General features: G+C 46.4%; 1 protein-coding gene across 1 annotated transcript in view; it reads left to right on the top strand.

The window, feature by feature from the left end:
* asns (asparagine synthetase) overlaps positions 1 to 18,446 on the top strand; it is a 116,356-nt gene that overhangs the window by 33,537 nt on the left and 64,373 nt on the right. The gene's annotated exons all lie outside the window — the stretch shown is intronic.

The raw sequence follows: 18,446 nt of genomic DNA, 5'->3' as shown, positions 1-18,446 counted from the left end.
CTTAGAATGTCCACCTGGCGTCAGTAACACGATTCTATTCTATATTTGCTGGTCAGGGAGAATCCAGTTTCAGCAATGTGTGCAATCCTATAATAAGGTAAAGTGGCTGTTGTCGTCCATCACCAACAGCACTGGTCAAGATCTCCTTTTTAAGACTGAAGTAAACTAGTAGATTGAAAACCGCAGCTGGTGCACAAAGCCATGACATCAGCTCCTTGACAGGTATAAAAGATACGGGCCTGACAGGGGTGGGGGGCTTTTTTTACATCCATGCCTTGGGCCACTCAACTTTTTGGAAAGACTTCACTCTGACATTGGTTGAATAAAATCTTTTCCCAATCAGCCATGGTCCCTGAAGTGCTCATTCGTCGGGAAACAGCCACCGATCACCTAGTGTTTTTATGAAGACCAGCGAAGCTGCAAAAACCATATACCACACCTCATTAAAAACCTTTTCTGAATTTTATTTAATCTAAGGCAGTGTATTGGATAAAGGCGCCTGTCGAGAAATGTGTTTTTTAGCAGCAGGTGTGCAAAAAGCAAGTTCGCTCAGTCTGCCACCTGCTGGCCAGGCCAAGAACAGGAACATGCCAGCGGCGGATGTTGGCGCTGCCTATTTGAGGCCGAATTAAGGTGTTCTTTGATCCAAGCACAGAATTTACTGCTTTTGGGTCATTCAGTTTGTCAATCGCTCGGTTAGGAATAAGACGAACATTTTGAATGTGGCAGCGTCCCATTCATTTCTATGTATGTACGCGTATTTCGTGTCGCCATTTTGTGTTTTATTGAGAGGGTCCACAAAATGCGTACCCAGCCATTCTTGAACGAGGTATTCTCGGTTATAAGATATCCTTTATTCGTCCCACACTGGGGAAATTTACAGCCTCCAGCAGCAAGAATGTATGTAGAAAGAAGAAAGAGAAAAAAAACAACAAACATATTTCAATTAAATGCAATATGAACACAAAATGGATAAATCGCAGTACTATTTACAATTTCCCTTAACATCATTTAATTATTATTATTATTATGATTGTTATTTTTTATTCATCAGCCTGACAGCAGTCGGTAGGAACGAGCGTCGATATCTCTCCTCCTTGCAGCGCGGGTGTAACAGTCTCTGGCTGAAGGAGCTACCAAGTGCTGTCAGGGCGGGCTGGAGGGGGTGGGAGGGACTGGCCATCATAGCTTTTAGCTTAGTTAGCATTCTTCTTTTGCCCACCTCCTCCAGAGTGTCAAGGGAACAACCCAGGACGGAACTGGTCTTCCTGACCAGTCGCTCCAGTCTCTTTCTGTCCCGGGCTGAGATGCTGCCTGACCAGCAGACAATGCCATAATGGATGGCCGAGGCCACCACCGAGTTATAGAACGTCTTAAGGAGTGACCCCTGAACCCCAAAAGACCTCAGTTTCCTGAGTAGGAAGAGTCGGGTCTGTCCTTTCCTAATCAGGGTGTCCGTGTTTGTAGACCAATATTTATAATTATTACCATAGCAACGATGCACAAAGCGGGCCCCACTGTGAAAGCCCCGCGGCTCGTATTTGAGAATGTGCTGTGCACATTTTGTTTTTCAGCAAATTTCTATACCAGGCAAGTCTAGCTCCGGGTCTGGAGGGCCACTGCCCTGCCTGCTTTCCAGCTATCCCGGCTGCAACACACCTGATTCAGATCATCAGCCCGCTCTGAAGCAGCATGAGAACGAGTATTATTTGAATTTGGACTATCTGGGAGAGCTGGAAAACAAACAGGGCAGCGGCCCTTGAGGACTGAGTTTGGACACTCCCTGCTCTATACATTCCAATTCTTAGTGTTGACATTAAGGACGATATGGTGAGTACTTTACGACAGTAGTTCGACATGGGACATGCCGTAAAGAGTCGCTATCGGGTCCAGAGCAACCACCGGGCTCGTGCGGGGATAACAAATTGATGTTACGGTTCCACGTTGTACTGTACTGTTACCCAGCGAGGAGTAAAACTTTTTCTGTTTAGCACTAATACTTGTGTGGACATTTAATTACACACCAATGATATTTTTCAAGCTCTTCTATTTCAGCATTGGACGTCTATATGGCCGAACGAGTTTCTTCACATGCATGTTTCAAACTTGCAAGAGAAGTTTGCGGTCGAGTGTTGCTCGTTTTGAAGCCAACATCTGCGATCAAGGCAGGACTTGACATGAAGCAAGTAAACTAGTCATACTTCATTATTGGGTGAGGATGGAGGCTCTCGCAACCTCTCAAAAGAGGCATGAAAAATGAGAGGAAGAGTGCACTGCGATCATAAGGACGCCTTGAACATCGTTCCACAAGAGGGCGAGAATGAAGCGATTGAGATCAGTATTGGGAGAATCCTGTGCTGACCCGCGAGTCCCACACATCGTGAGCCTCAACTCAGGGAGGAATCTGCTGTTTGCATTGTGTTGTGATGAACAGCTGGGAAAGCAAAATCCTCACAATATCCTGGATGACAACATCTGCAAAGGGCCTGTGGACTGCATGTTATGCGTTTATATAGCCGGTCTTTGGAAAGACTGGACTGGACACAAAATAATTTTTAGGTGGGCTTTATTCCCAACTGAACAATGAAGAATTGTTCAGCATTAAGATGAAAGACTGAGATCTTAACTGAATTTTAAAAGAGGTCGAACAGGGATCTAAGAGATCAAAGAAAATTATTTAACAGATTACAGACAATTACCACAATAGACAACAGCAGTGGCTTGCTTAATAGGAAAACAGAAATAAAAATACATCATTTCCAGGCCACAATACTTCTTAGTGCAACCCAATGTTATGAGATGCAGCCACACTTACTCGATATGTCCCGGTGTGTTGGGTGTGTACAAAGCACATGGACAAACACAAATGATCTCCCCTCTAAAGAATAGATAACACAGTTCATATAATTTCACAGTCACAAAAAACATTTACATCTTATAACATTCCGAACACTTACGCTGTACAGCTGTTCACACGACTCACTAGTGGTAGATTTCAAACTCCAAACCAAACCACTCCAGATATTGAGCTCTACAAATACCATTCAACTAATTAATCACCTGTCCAAAATTAACACCTAACATGCGTCATGGTAAACTAGTTACCAATTACCTGAATATCGCCAGGGTTACGAGGACGATCATGGGTGTATCAAGTTGGGACAAGCAGTGGGCACAGTTCAGCGACTACCCTCCTTTACGTGCATGTCACCCTTTCTGGTCTGATTCTCACACGCTGTATATGTTCCCGCGTGTTTTGATCTCGTGTGGCTCTTAAAGTGACAGTGCTACATTTGTTAAACAAGGAAGCCTTCACTACAAACATCTAAATAAGGTTCACCTAGTTACATTTATAATATATGAACCTTTATTTGTCCCACGCTGGGGAAATTTGCAGTCGGCAGCAGGAAATATAAACAAAAATCCCGCCTAATAAATAACAGAAAACGCTGGGCAAAACGAGCACCAGGAAATAAAGAACGCGACAACAGAAAACACTTGCAAAAAACGGCAAGGAACGTATGTTAATACAAGTGCTAGTTCACGCACGAATATATAAAGATCCCCTTGGGACGATGAAAATGTAACTACGCGAATGGTATCGAATAGTGATGGGTCCAGCGACACCGATGCATTGACACATGCGCCGGGCTCACAGAGCAAACCACGTGTCGATGCATGTGCTGCTTCATTACGTCACGTGATTGACACGTGAACTGCATTGACACAGTCCAGGCTTCTAATTGACACACCGGCTGCGTTGACACAGTCCAGGCTGCTAATTGACACATCGACTGTGTTGACACAGTCCAGGCTGCTAATTGACACATCGGCTGCGTTGACACAGTCCAGGCTGCTAATTGACACGTGAACTGCACCGGTGCAGTTTAGACCGCATCGGCTGCTTGGCACAGTACAGGCTGCGCCACTTAGTCCAGGGGGCGTCGACTCAGTGCAGAGGGCGTTGACGCAGCAAAAGCCCGCCGCACAGTGTTTATAAGGAAGTGGGTTTGGCGACACAATGCCACTTGCCGAAACAAGCCAGACCTCACTCACGCTCGCTTATCGAAGTTCGTGTCAGTGCAGACTTCGTGTTCGTGTTCGTGCCTTGCCGATTATGGAGCAGAGACGCAAATCATCCGCCGTGTGGGACCATTTTGATGTTCTGGAGAATAAGGTATTATTTATTTATTTATTCAAATCGCCTTCTGTCGCCGAGAGCCTCTCGGCGAGAGGCACTCACCGAGTGCCTCTCAGATTATTGACATGTGTTGTACCATTCTAATCCGAATACATTTCAAGGTAACTCTTAGTTACTTCTTATTCACATGTCATTACAGGTGAAATGTCGAATTTGCCAAGTCGAATTGTCATACACCAACAGAAGCACCTCCACCATGCTGAGGCATTATCGGGCCAAGCATGAGAATGAAGTTCGCGATACACCCAGTATTACGCCAGGTATACAAACGTTCACTCATCTTTTCACGGTTGCTATGTTGATGATTTAATTGACAATCAGTAATTATTATTGGTTGACTCTCCACTCCATGTTTGACAATCAAGGTTCCAGGAAGCAGCTGTACTGGAAGGACCAACACACTTCTTTCCCAACCCTCTCCCACCTCGCAAAGGAGTTCCTTTGTACGCCAGCCTCATCCGTCCCTTGTGAGCGTGTGTTCTCCACAGCAGGAGACATCGCTTGTAAAAGACGCAACAGGCTGAAGTTTAAAACATTGGAGCATCTTATTTTTCTCAATAAAAATTTGTGAAATAAAAGCCCACAAGCATCCTCATTCAAATGATCTTCACATTATTTGAACACATTGAATGTTGCAAAATGAATGCATGGATGTGAATGAGTTTTAAAACTACAATACAAAGCAATCGGAACAATCACTGGCTCCAAATGGACGGAACCCACATATCCACTGTCTATTAAATTAAACAATGAAATCTCATGACCTGATTGACTTCAAAATCGCCCAATTAATGTACAAAGCACACAATAACCTTTGCCAAAAGATCCAGAAGCTTTTTAAAATTCGAGAAAGTTGTCATAATTTAGGGGGTACTATTCATTCATTCATTCATTCATCTTCCTAACCGCTTGATCCTCACTAGGGTCGCGGGGGGTGCTGGAGCCTATCCCAGCTGTCTCCGGGCAGTAGGCGGGGGACACCCTGAATCGGTTGCCAGCCAATCGCAGGGCACACAGAGACGAACAACCATTCACACTCACACTCACACCTAGGGACAATTTAGAGTGTTCAATCAGCCTGCCATGCATATTTTTGGAATGTGGGAGGAAACCGGAGCACCCGGAGAAAACCCACGCAGGCCCGGGGAGAACATGCAAACTCCACACAGGGAGGCCGGAGCTGGAATCGAACCCGGTACCTCTGCACTGTGAAGCCGACGTGCTAACCACTGGACTACCGGGCCGCCCTAGGGGGTACTAATCTATACAAAAAAATCCAAAACACGAACGAACATCACACAAAGGAGTGTATCTGTAATAGGTGTAAATCTGTGGAATGATTCTGAAACGGACCAGTAAAATGAGATCTCTTGCTGAGATTAAAAATGAATTCGAGAGTAGTACAAGACAACTACACAAATCAGAATTAAGCTGATAAATTTGATACACTCATGAAATATAGCAATACATCAGAAATACATTGATGAGATTATTTAATATATTAATGAAATGTAGCATCCATTATGAATATGAGAAAATCGACATATACATGTGCTCTAAAGAGTATGTACTGTATATACAAACCTAATGTTGTAAAAATGTATTAGTACAGCATACATAAGGGTAAAAGCATTTGTTGATATTTAGACTTTCTTTCCTATTTAGAAAAATGATCAATTCATATATAAGAAGGGGTAGGACTCGGGGTAGGTTTTTTGCTTCTTTCTACTCCTTTGAACACATATTTGTGATGATGACTATTTTCTTTTCCTTTTTTTATATCTAACCTTCACCTTTTGCCAATTTATTACCGAATTGTATATTTTATATGTTCAATATACAAAACAATTTATCAGTCAGTTCAGTCTGTTAAGTGGGTTGGCTGCAGGGATCTTGAAGGTCCAGCAGGTGGCAGTGGTCAGTGACACAGTATCAACACAGTGTGTCAGTGTGTCGACACGCCTCATGAGGCCTCATGGACCCATCACTAGTATCGAACAATGATTTCAGTGTTATGGGCAACAGCAGTCGCACGGCATGTAAATACTCCGGCAATGGGTCAAACGCCGCAGCGCCTAGATATAGCAGGTGTAATCAGTGGGAAATAAGCAGCAGGTGTGTAGCCGGCAGAAGAGAATGCGTGCCACCTGCTGCTGAATACGGAACATGACAATACCAAAGCATTTTATACGTCAAAAGCCCACGAAATTTTCAATAATATTTATTGTAGATCTTAATACAATGTCTGGTTAATGTCTAATCATGATTCTAATAAGTAGCATTGTTCAGCTTTGTATTCCTGCGTTACTTTTTTCACCAACTCCAAATGCTGACCCATCGGCTGGAAGTTACAGCCTCCATTCATATTTACTTTGGAAATGAAAGCATTCGAGTAGACTAGCACCATTCTGGGCAAAAGCAAACGGAACTACCTGTTAGTGTCACGTTTCGGTTTTGCGGTCTGGCCACCAGGTGGCAGGAGCGGACTTTCTGGCACACCTGCTGCCAATCGGTAATCATTAGACTCAGCATTTAAGGACTCCTCCGCCATTCACCTGTTGTGGGAGTATTGTCTATGGCAGGGGTGCTCAAACTTTTTGAATCGAAGAGCTACTTTTCGATCAACTAACCTCCCGGGATCTACCCTTACCGGCACGCGCGTGATCTACCCTTACCGGCACGCGAAAGGCGAACGCGCACACACACACACACACGCCCTGATGAGAAACAGTCTGAAACTGAGGCATGCGACGCACTTTTGCAGCCTGTTAACTATCACAAAAAATATATTATTTACATGTATAAAGACACACAAATGGTTGTTTGTTTTTTTTTCTCCTCGACACTCCTCGGATCTACTTGGGACCTGTCTTAGATCTACCGGTAGATCGGGATCTACCTAATAAGCACCCCTGGTCTATGGCATTGCTGTCTTCGCAGTTCTTTGACTTATTGGCTTTTGACCTCGTCGTGATTTCGCATTATAGTTCTCGGTACCCATTTTTGAGTAAGTACTGTTTTGTTTTGATGATCTGGCTTTTTGTGCGTGTACTGGTGTTACATTGTTTTTCGTTCGTATTTTGTGGTCTTTATTTTTCTTCCCTGCTCCTTTGTGCAAGCACTTTTTGTTATTCGTTTGGATTTGCCTCCTGGTCCTTATTGTGGACCAGCGCTTTATGTTCTTGCCTTATTTCGGTGCGATTGAGACTTTAAATTGTCTTTTTTCCTACGGAGACCTTGTTTTTGTCTACGCTTTTTGGATCCATATGGTGGGATTCTGTTATGTCTCGGATAAACCTAGTTTGTGGGGGAGATCCAAAAAGCTCTCCTTTTTTCAACAAATACATGTCTCTTAATCCGTTCAACTCGAGAGGCGTTCATGACTGCCTCCGAAAAACACATAGTCATTTCCTTGATCATAGCGCCACGACTACTACGATCAGATGTCAGTAGTAATTTATTCCTTTTGTTGTGCATTCACAAATAATGAAACCACAACATAAATTCTGTGGGGGGGGGGGCAATAGAATTTATTTTGTGATATCCTCACTTGCTTTTCAGTTTTGATGTATTATTTTCAATTTTCGTAGTTTCATTGAAGTAATCATTAGTTTAGATTTTTCAAAGGCGGTCTTGAACGCCTCTCGAGTAGAACGGAAGAAGGCACGGAGACTGACAAAGACCACACCGGGTCAGATGACATGTTCATTTCTTTGTTTCCGGGATTTGCCTGGAGGCGTAACTCCCCCCCCCCCTCTCATTATCATATTGTCACTATATATTCTCATGGCTGCATTTTTTTCTACATTTCCTGATGAAATCTGAGATTCTCAGGTGCCCGAATCGATTCGTGTTGCGTTGTGATAAATCTGAAGAAAAGACGACGTGGTGTTGGGTCTTCTTCCACCTTTATACAGAAATAAAAGAACCGGTGTCCAAGGAGGGCCAAAAGGAAATGGACAGCTCCCCTCCTCTACACTGACGTTGTACATTCTATGTAGTTAGCGCCTTGTTTGAGTGGCATCGCCACTGCCGAGGCCTTTTCGATGCTTGTGTGAAAGCCCGGAAGCCGCATTAAACCAGCCAAAGAGCCGCATGCGGCTCGCGAGCCGCGGGTTGGCCACCACTGCTTTCCTCCATTAAAAAAGTGAAGGGTATGTTAAATAATATTTCTGACCTATTGAGTGTTGTAATACACCTGACATAATGTTTTTTTTTTCTTCAAAAATATCATATCTGTCTTTCGTGTGTCGAATGTTTAGTGCGCCTTCCAGTGGTGAGATGTAGAATCACTTCAGTGGACTCCCTGAAGCCATACCGAATTTCAAGTACCGGTATTCTTGCAATGCATCGATGAGTCATTATTTCTACCTCCCCCGAATTTTAGGAGAAAGATTACAAGGTGGTAATGGTCATAAGATTTTGAAAATTGATTAAAAAATGTATTTGCAGTTGTAGCTCACGAAACAACTTGACACCTGAATGAAACCAAAGAAATCTAAACCGAGTATTTTTCAACACCCACATTTTCAACCAAGCAATATAAATTCAAATCCGTAGCACATACGCTTACCTAGCAACCGCTCACTGCCGCCTACGGTGTTGCGATATGTCACAACACTAAAGGAGCGCACTCGAAATACAGACTTGCCTGTATGATGTAAAAAAAAAAAAGATAACCGGTGACTGTTTAAAAATGTCACGTGGCTGCTCCCTCTCCAGGCTGCACAGCGGTGAAAAGCCGTACGTGTGCGACGTATGCGGCCCGGCCTTTGCTCAGTCCAGCAAGGTGACCTACCACAAGCGGCGGCACACGGACGAGAAGCCGTACCAGTGCGACATGTCCTTCTCCGTCTTGTCCTCACTCATTGCACACGTACGCAAGCACACGGGTAAGGAAGCGGGTCGGCGTATAAGTGCTCCCAGCTGCAATGTGAAAGCAGCTTTGTCACGTCGGAACTAAAGAAGCACATGCGGCGACTTCAACCCGTTTAGATTCCCGCTATTCGAAGCATTGGTCAACATTCTGCCCTCACTCACTTATGCCGCTCTTTTGTTTTTCTGTCACGATACGTGGTGGTGGAGGACCCCATAAAGCAGGCAGGTAGGGGGGGGGGCAGGTTGTACTTCACAAATTGTATTGGTAGAAACGCAGAAAACCATGACCAAAAAGAATACAAACTAAAGTTTCAAACAAAAACCATGGCTGAAGCAAAAACTAAAAATACTGTAGCATATGGCCGTTTACCATACTGCTACACGATGTTACGGCAGTGTCGCAAAGCATTGGTGGGTTGGGTGACAACTGAGACCTGTGACATCAGTGGAATAAAAGACCGTTGAAAAAGCAAGTCGTGTCCTCACGTTTTTCGGACACAACATTTTGGCGACGAAGATGGACTTTAACGCAGCTCCCCTCCCCTCGTTCCTTACGCTCCCCGGTGAGCCACCAGTCCCGTGGTCCCGCTGGTATGACTCTTTTACAACATATCTGACGGCGATCGGACTAAACGAGGCAAGCGACGCACGGCTAACGGCTATGCTAGTGCACAGCTTGGGCATCGAGGGGCAGCGCATTTTCCGTACTCTCGGACCCGCACGGACTTATGCAGATTGTGTCTCTTTATTGGCGGGACATTTCGCTGCTCCGCAGAGTGTGATAGTACGGCGCATTACCTTTCGCCAACGACGGCAACACACGGGCGAGCCGGTGCACCACTACATTGCCGATTTGCGGTGCTTAGCGGGCCTCTGCAAATTCGGCCGCTTGGAGGAGGAGATGATTCGGGACCAATTAGCGGAGCACACGATTGATCCCAAGCTCCGGGAGAAACTGTTACTGTCGCCGGACGACCTCCCGCTGTCGAAGGCTGTGGAAATGGCGTTCCAACTCGAGAATGCAGCACACTTGGCAGCACGGCTCGCGAATCCAGACACACCCACCGCTTCACGCTCTCCTGCTCTGGCTCAGATTGTCGCTCCGACCGCTCAGCCCTCAGACTCCGCCTCCACCTACGACGGTGCCGAGGTAAATGTGGCCGGACGTCAAGGGGCCGCCACACGCAGACCTTGTGCCAACTGTGGCTCGGCCTCACACCCCACGCGTGCGCCATCTTGCAAGGCCACCGGACAAAGATGCCAGCGCTGCGGGAAGATGAACCACTTCTCCAGGATGTGCCGCTCTGCCCCCACACCGACAAACCCCTCATCCCGCTCACCTGTCCGGTCAGGCCTGACCACCATTCACTCCGTGGGCTCCGGTGCCAAGCCATTCAAGTGGTGCACAGTGCAACTGGACGGCGTGAGTTTGCCACTTCTACTTGACACTGCAGCCTCCAGGTCTCTGTTGAACGTGTCCACAGTTAGACGCCTATTTCCCCGGCTCTCGATTAAGGCCAACGCCGAAGACTTGTTTGGCTATGGCCACGTTAAAATTGGCATGGTGGGCACCGCCACTTTCACCGTGCGCTATGGCTGTAAAACTCTCCCTGCATTCACCTTCCAAGTCTCCCGTCATGGCGCCAACCTCTTGGGCTTCGACTTGTTTTGCGCACTCGGATTTTCCATCACGGACAACGTAGGCGCCGCAATTCTGACGGTGACTACATCCTGGCAGCACCGTTGGCCATCGCTCTTTACAGGTTTGGGCTGTCTCACTGCCTTCAACCATCAGCCACTCATTGATCCTACTGTGCCCCCCGTGATCCAGCCTCTTCGCCGACTGCCCCTCGCCCTGCGTGATGACATCTCGGCCGAGCTACAGAAACTCCTTGATGCTGGCATCATTGAGCGGATTGACGCGTCCCCTTGGATCTCCAACCTGGTGGCAGCAAAGAAAAAGACGGGTGGTCTGCGACCCTGCGTTGACCTCAGAATGGCTAACAAGGCAGTGATTCCTGACAAATACCCACTGCCCACAGCGGAGGAGTTGGCTGCCAAGTTCTATGGGTCTACGGTGTTCACAAAACTGGACCTGCGCCAAGGCTATCTACAGGTTCCCCTGCACCCTGACAGTCGTAACCTTACAGCCTTTGTGACCCACATGGGAGTTTTCCGCTACACCCGCATGCCCTTCGGCCTCAGCTCTGCCCCCAGCTGTTTTCAAAAGATCATGGCCACCATCTTCGCAAGCATCCCGGGGGTGGTTGTTTACCTGGATGACATTGTAGTACACGGTGCGACGTGTGACCTGCATGATGACCGCCTCTCCAAGGTGCTCGATGTGCTGGCGAGCCACAACCTCACCCTGAATGGGGAGAAATGCATCTTTTCGGCATCGGCTATTGAGTTTGTGGGATTTCGCCTGACTGCTGATGGCCTGAGTCCACTACACTCCAACGTCGATGCAGTATTGCGCCTACCAGAGCCCTCGTGCCCCGCAGAACTGTCTACCTTTCTGGGCATGACGGCTTTTTACTTGCGCTTTCTCCCCAACTACTCTGATACGACGGCGCCACTGCGTGCCCTCCTAAAGCAGGACGCCTTGTGGTCGTGGACGCCGGTATGCTCAGCAGCCGTTCGCCGGCTCAAGGCACAGCTCACCTCCCCACCAGTACTCGCCCATTTTGACTTGGAAAGCCCAACGTTCGTGACCTGTGACGCATCCAACACTGCGGTTGGGGCTGTGCTGTCTCAGCTCCATCACGGGACGGAGCGCCCGGTAGCCTTTGCGTCAAGGTCACTCACTTCTGCTGAGCAGAAGTACTCTGTTGGGGAGAGGGAGGCCCTGGCTTGTGTTTGGGCATGTGAGAGGTGGCACATGTACCTGTATGGCCGACACTTTACACTCCGCACCGACCATAAGGCTCTCACAGCCTTATTAGCTACAACCGGGTCAGGGCACAAGCCGCTGCGGTTGTATAGGTGGACTGAGAGGTTACAAGCTTACAATTTCACCACCCAGTTCACACCAGGTAGGGACAACGTGGTGGCGGATTTGCTTTCCCGGGCCACGCCCAGTCCCGCACCGAACACAGACCATGACACCTTGGAACAAGGTTTGATCCTCCATCTCCACACACCCCTCCAATCCGCCGTCTCACTGCAAGACCTTCAGGCAGCGTCCGCCGTAGACCCAACACTAACCAAGCTCCGGACCTTCATCCGTGAGGGCTGGCCCGCAAAGATCTCAGAGGAACTTGCACCTTTTCACCGGGTGAAGGGTGAGCTTTCTTGTTGGAACGATGTCTGTGTGGCTAGGGGGCTCTGCACTGTAGTTCCTGTCACCTTGAGGCCTCGCATCCTGACCATGGTTCACGAGGGTCATCTGGGCATCGTGAGGGTCAAGCAACGCTGCAGGGGCCTGGTCTGGTGGTATCAGGTATTGACAACGATGTGGAGACCATGGTCAAGGACTGTTCAGCGTGCCTCACAAGTGGCAAGACTGGCCACACCCCTCCCCCCCCTCTGCAACCCGTGGCGTGGCCGGCCGGCCCGTGGACTCATATCCAAGTCGACATTTGCGGTGAACTCCATGCCGTGCCTCATCACCAGCGTTTCCTCCTGGTGGCATACGACCTCCACTCAAAATGGCCCGAGGTTCTGGCTGCTGGGTCTATCACAACCGAGGTCGTCACGGGCTTCCTATCCTCTCTTTTTGCACGATGGGGCGTGCCTGACATTATCACGACGGATAATGGGCCTCAGTTCATCTCAGCCGACTTCGCAGCTTTCACGGGAGCGAGGGGGATAAAGCATATCAGGACCGCCTTGTATCACCCCCAGGCCAACGGGGGCGTAGAGAGATTCAACCAAACCCTCAAGAATGGACTAAGAGCACACCTGGCGGATGGCCTTCCTTTCTCTTCCGCACTACAGGGCACTCTGTTGCATTACAGAGCAACACCTCATGCCACGACTGGCACCTCCCCAGCTTCCCTTATGCTGGGACGCGAATTGCAGCTGCCCCTTGATCGCCTCCGTCCTCCAACAAGAGCCACTCCAGCATCAGCAGTCTCTCCAGCCAGCAGGGTGGCCAATGAGCAGCAGCGGATGAGGCGGCGATTTGATGAGAAGCACCGGGCAAAGCAACCCGCACTTACGGTGTCAGATTGGGTCTGCATTCGCCGGCCAGGCCGTTCACACAAACTGGACTCATTCTGGACAGCGCCTGTCCAGATTACTGCTCAACTTGGACCAGCCACCTTCCGTCTGGCCGACGGGTCACGTTGGCATGCCAGCCGCCTCAGGAGAGTGGCATCACCTACTCCTTTGAATGAAAGACCTGTAGCAGATCTGGACCTCTCCGAGAGGGACTACGATTTTCCTACTGCTTGTCCTGGGACACCGGTGAGGCGCCTTCAAGAACATGGGGAACCAGCTGTGCCCGAGGGACCGGGGCCTCGTCCAGCTCGGGTCCGCCTCCGACCTCGTTATTTAGACGACTACGTGACTGAGTTCTAGCTAGTGCTTAGCCTGTTGCGTGGTAGAATACCCACAAGGCTAAGCGGGTAAACCGGCAGTCTACCCGGTTTGCTCAGCTCAGGAAGGGCTTTGTTCTGTCCCTTGTCTAGTTGTTTGTGATTTGAGAAGTTTTCCAGATTCCATCAAGGGAGGGGGTAAATGTAGCATATGGCCGTTTACCATACTGCTACACGATGTTACGGCAGTGTCGCAAAGCATTGGTGGGTTGGGTGACAACTGAGACCTGTGACATCAGTGGAATAAAAGACCGTTGAAAAAGCAAGTCGTGTCCTCACGTTTTTCGGACACAACAAATACCAGAAACATGACCGAAACATGACAGAAATCAAACATGACAGGAACAAACAATGGTGACAGCAACAAACAAACAATGGCCCTGAGTGATTGTGCCGGGAGTCCTTTTAAGCAACTAATGACATAATGACCAACAGGTGTGCAGCTTCAGGCGGAGCCCTACAGTGCAACCTGTTGGTCACAAACAGAACCATGACATTTTCAAGTTAAGAGCTGTCACTTAGTCGAGAAAGACTCCAAGTTGCCAATGCGGTTTCAGCTCTTCATTTTACATTTTCAGCACACAAATACAGCCCAAGTTTATTTTGAGAGCATTGGGGGAAAAAACAACAACCAGGGGAGCTGTAGTAGGACTAGTTCACAATTAACACTTACAAGCGCTTCACTAGAAACTCTACATGGCCCAGCTAGTCGGTCACGCGCTAGTAGCCTTTCCTTATTCACGGTTGATGCAGAATTATACTTACTAGTCAGGACAAGCGTGTACTAGTACAGAGACCTTAAGCTGTATATGCAATGAAATCGTGTGCGCTTGGCCCAGTCCATGTTGTGACGAATGTGTTGCTTTGAAAGAGAGAAAAGCGCCCAAGCGCAAACACGAAATCTTAACGCGACATCAAGCCTCGCGTGTTGACAGCCGTGCCCCCCGTTGGAACATTTGAGATAATTTAGTGCTTCTTCACCTCTTGCGCAAGGAAAATGTTTGTGTGTTCTTTGCTTTGTTTTTTTTCCCCATTTGGTTTGGATGAACGTGTTGGCTTCCGTACAGAAAATACAACAATTTGTATTCGTAAGACTGAGTATGAAAATAAACAGAATTTAATGTTCAGTAAAGATCAAATACAGTTTCAAAGATAAAAATATATCCTTTTCAAATTGTACAATTCAGATTCAATTATTCAATACGATTCAGATTAAAATATACAAATCCATCCATTATCTGAGCCACTTTACTTCAATTTAAGTAATTCAAATTCAGTATAAACTATTTAAATCTAAATTATTCACATTTAGCTTTTGGTGTCAAATATTCCACCCCACAGTGTCATACTTAGTTTAAGAAATTTCAAGGGTTATTTTTACTGACCATTCATTGGTAATGCCATGTTCACAGTGCAGAGATAACATGAGAAACATCTTGGGCCTCAGACCAGGAAATCGATGTCACAATCAAAAGATGGCTACATCTGGCTCCTGATCGGGATGGTGACAGGAAGGAGAGCATGAGAAGAAAAGAGGGCATGGAGAGTGCAACAATTTGATGGATGGAAAAATGCCGTTCAAGAGCAAGCTGCATCCCAATTTGGACTCTGTGTTCACTGTTAAAATAAGAAAAGTGCAGTTTTCCAGTGTATGTGCAGTTATATCTGAGGTTCACAAATTATGACAATAAACACAGTCGTTTTTGAGGCTTTTTAAACAAATTTGGGTCAAATATGGCTCATGAAAGAAGTGGCTTAGTTAAGGTTGAATTAAGGCTGATATCAGGAACCTGTTCTGGCCCAGCGTAGGGCCGGAGTAGGGCCAGAGATGGTTATACAATGTGGCTCAGGTATAGGCCTTATGTGGCCCATATTGTGGATGCCAGATGTGCACCGTCATTCATTGAGGTATGTGGGCCGGGTGCAAGTGATGTATGTGGCCCAGAGCTGGGCCAGACCAATTTTGCTGACTGGGAAGGTGTTAAGTTTTAGGCACGAGTGTTGGAGTGTCTGAGGCCCCCATTTGCGAACCTGTTGCCACAAGATGTCCGGGGCCCGAACACAATTTATTTTAAGCATGACTCATGATCATGTCTTTTAAATCCAGATTTTTAGTTTAATGGGAATTTGCCCCATGTTGACAAAGGTTTCCAAGATAATGTGCCAATGTTTTTTTTTTATTCTCCATGCAGGCTGCTTGAGGCTATTTGTCTTTAAGAAAAGAACATCTTTATTAGTCTCGCAATGGAGAAATTCCCAATTCACAGCAGCAAAGTTATGAAAGGAAGAAGTAGAACAACAAAATATAGGAGCTGCTGGAAAGGCAGCCACTCTCGCGGCGCCATTTTGAAGTCAAAATAACAGAACAACACATAGGACACAGACAGTCGTGCAATCTTCACCAATTTTCTGCATACACTTTGTTGTCTGAAGCAGTTATAGATGAAAGGGGAGAGGATCAAAGTCTTTATTCTTATCTTTGAAATTGACCTTTGAGAAATCAAGTTATTGCAGTACAGTGAATGATCAGATATTTTCAGATGGTTTGACACAAGCACATAAGTGATATGAAACTTGCAAGGCACACATACACGGTCTTCATACATTCTTAAAAAAAAAGTTTTAAAAAAGAGCAGGATGGATAGCTCCAATTTCACATATTTGGTTGGAAGGCAGCATAATATACTCCAGCTCAGCGTCGAGCCTCAATCGTCCATCCGGTGTAAGTGCTAGCTTATTTATCAGTGCCCTTCATCAGTGGCTGACGGACAATCCAGGTCTCACCCCGTGAATCCCCCAAAAAAAGTCTTAAATGTGACCCGAAATTGTCCATTCGTGCGAGTGTTTGTCTTTCTGTGCCCCGTGATTGTGACTGGTGACCGGGATCAGGATTTCTCCTGACTGAGGTCCAAAATCAAATCCTCCTCGCTCGTTTGTCTTCCCGGTCTTGGGCTTACAGTGATGCGTCTTGATTCGTCATCTTTTTTGCTTCCCGATGGTGACAGCCAAGCAAAATCTTAAACATAAAGTGGAAAGTTTTCATCATCAGTTGCTCTTATCTTGCGAATGTCCCATCGAGCAAGTCTTTTAAATCGTTAGAAAAACAATGTCTCAGAAACACAATCAAGGTTAGGAGGACCTACTTCTGTACTCGTCACACGAATAGATGACACACACATCAGCCACAGATAAGAGCGCTCCGAACACACCGAGCACCATGCCAACCACATCGGCACCTACTGCAACAAGATCCAAGTTGATTTCTTCATTTCAACAGCGTGTTGTCATTTCTCAATAGCAATAAAGTTGACCAAAACACGAAATGTGAAGCTGATTCAGGATTTTTTTTTTTTAATCAGTTCAAAGTAACTATATGTGGCTACATGGTCAATCCCTGCTAAAAATGTTTCAAATAAGTGCCTAAATTAGTTGAAAGTCCAAATATACCAAGGGATGAGATTTTTCCGCTCTTTGGCGGAATTACGCTTTTTTTCCCAGTCAAAATGGACCTTTTTGATATTGTTCCAAATCAGTTGAGAAATTTTTCGGGGGAGGGGGGTTAGGGTCCGGGGTTATTGCTGGGCTGCCAGACTCGGGACTCGCAATGTTTATAACAAAAATTCTCAAGAATCCGTTTTTTCTTGCCAAGTGTTAGTTTGTCCTTACTTCGTATATGGGCTAAAACCAATGTCTTTCTTGTTGTGATTGGTCGCTATATCGGCAAATGCAGAATCCCAACCAATCCGTGTTCGCCTTCCTAAACCACCTTTCCGCAAATTCTGAATGGTTTTGCACAAGGGATGTACTGTATTGAAATGACTTGTGTATGTAGTCTGTATTAAACAAAATGTCGAATATAATCGAGACTCGTGATGAAGCTAAAGTGCATCATATAGATGCGGATCTGAAAAACAAGTTCTGATGGAACTGGTTTGATAGAAAGCTGAGGGTGTCCCCAGTAGGAACCAGTAAAGAGGAACCATTGTCTGTGCTGGCGTCGTATTACGTGAAAAAGCTCGATGTCGCTGCTAAAGCTCTGTGTACAGTGTGTGCCGGTGTCATTCTATACGGAAAATGCATTCATAACTCATCTAGTCAACAGTTTGGGACTTCACTATCACTGTATGAGGTAAGAATCAACAGCATTTTATAAATACAAGTAACGAGCAAATCTTAAATATGGCAGGGTATGCGTTTCCTTTTTTAGTTTCGATTTTGAGCAGCAAATTTGAAGTTACATGTTGGTGCTCACCAGGAATGCATAAGCAAAATTGCACAAAGGCCAAAGTCATATTTTCACTTGAAAGAATCGTGAACAATCTTGGAATTTTTTTCTGTGAAAGTTTCGAGTAGTATGTACATTGAATTTCATCTTTAGTATGTCGAGTATGAAGTGCCAATTTTGGAAGCAAATAGGGAATGGTATTTAATAAAAAAATGGCCTTTTAAAATCTCTAAAACCCATTAGCTTCCGGGGGCTTTGCTCCCTGGGCCCCCATCCGGGGCGTTGCCCCAGACCCCCCCCCATCTGATCTTCAGATTTTTTTAATCACTAGTCACTCTCATCCCTGTATACCAAACACGCCAAACACTTCATTCGGATTGCAATTTCATTTTCCAACGTGGCGTACACCATCGCTTCCCAACGTCTCATAAGAACACCGGGGGCTACTTTCCTCTGAGCTCTTTTTTGGAAATACTCGATGCATCTCTGGATTAGCCCTCACAATAAAGGAGGGTTGCCATCAAAAACAGTCCAAACATATTCCACGGTAGCTTTGAAATAAAACAGAGCAAGGGTGCAAACGATGAAACTGGTTAAATTC

This window comes from Hippocampus zosterae, chromosome 7, assembly GCF_025434085.1.
Source record: "Hippocampus zosterae strain Florida chromosome 7, ASM2543408v3, whole genome shotgun sequence".
NCBI classification, from domain to species: Eukaryota; Metazoa; Chordata; class Actinopteri; order Syngnathiformes; family Syngnathidae; genus Hippocampus; species Hippocampus zosterae.
Note: the sequence above shows the minus strand (reverse complement) of the source record. Positions and strands in the feature narration are given on the sequence as shown.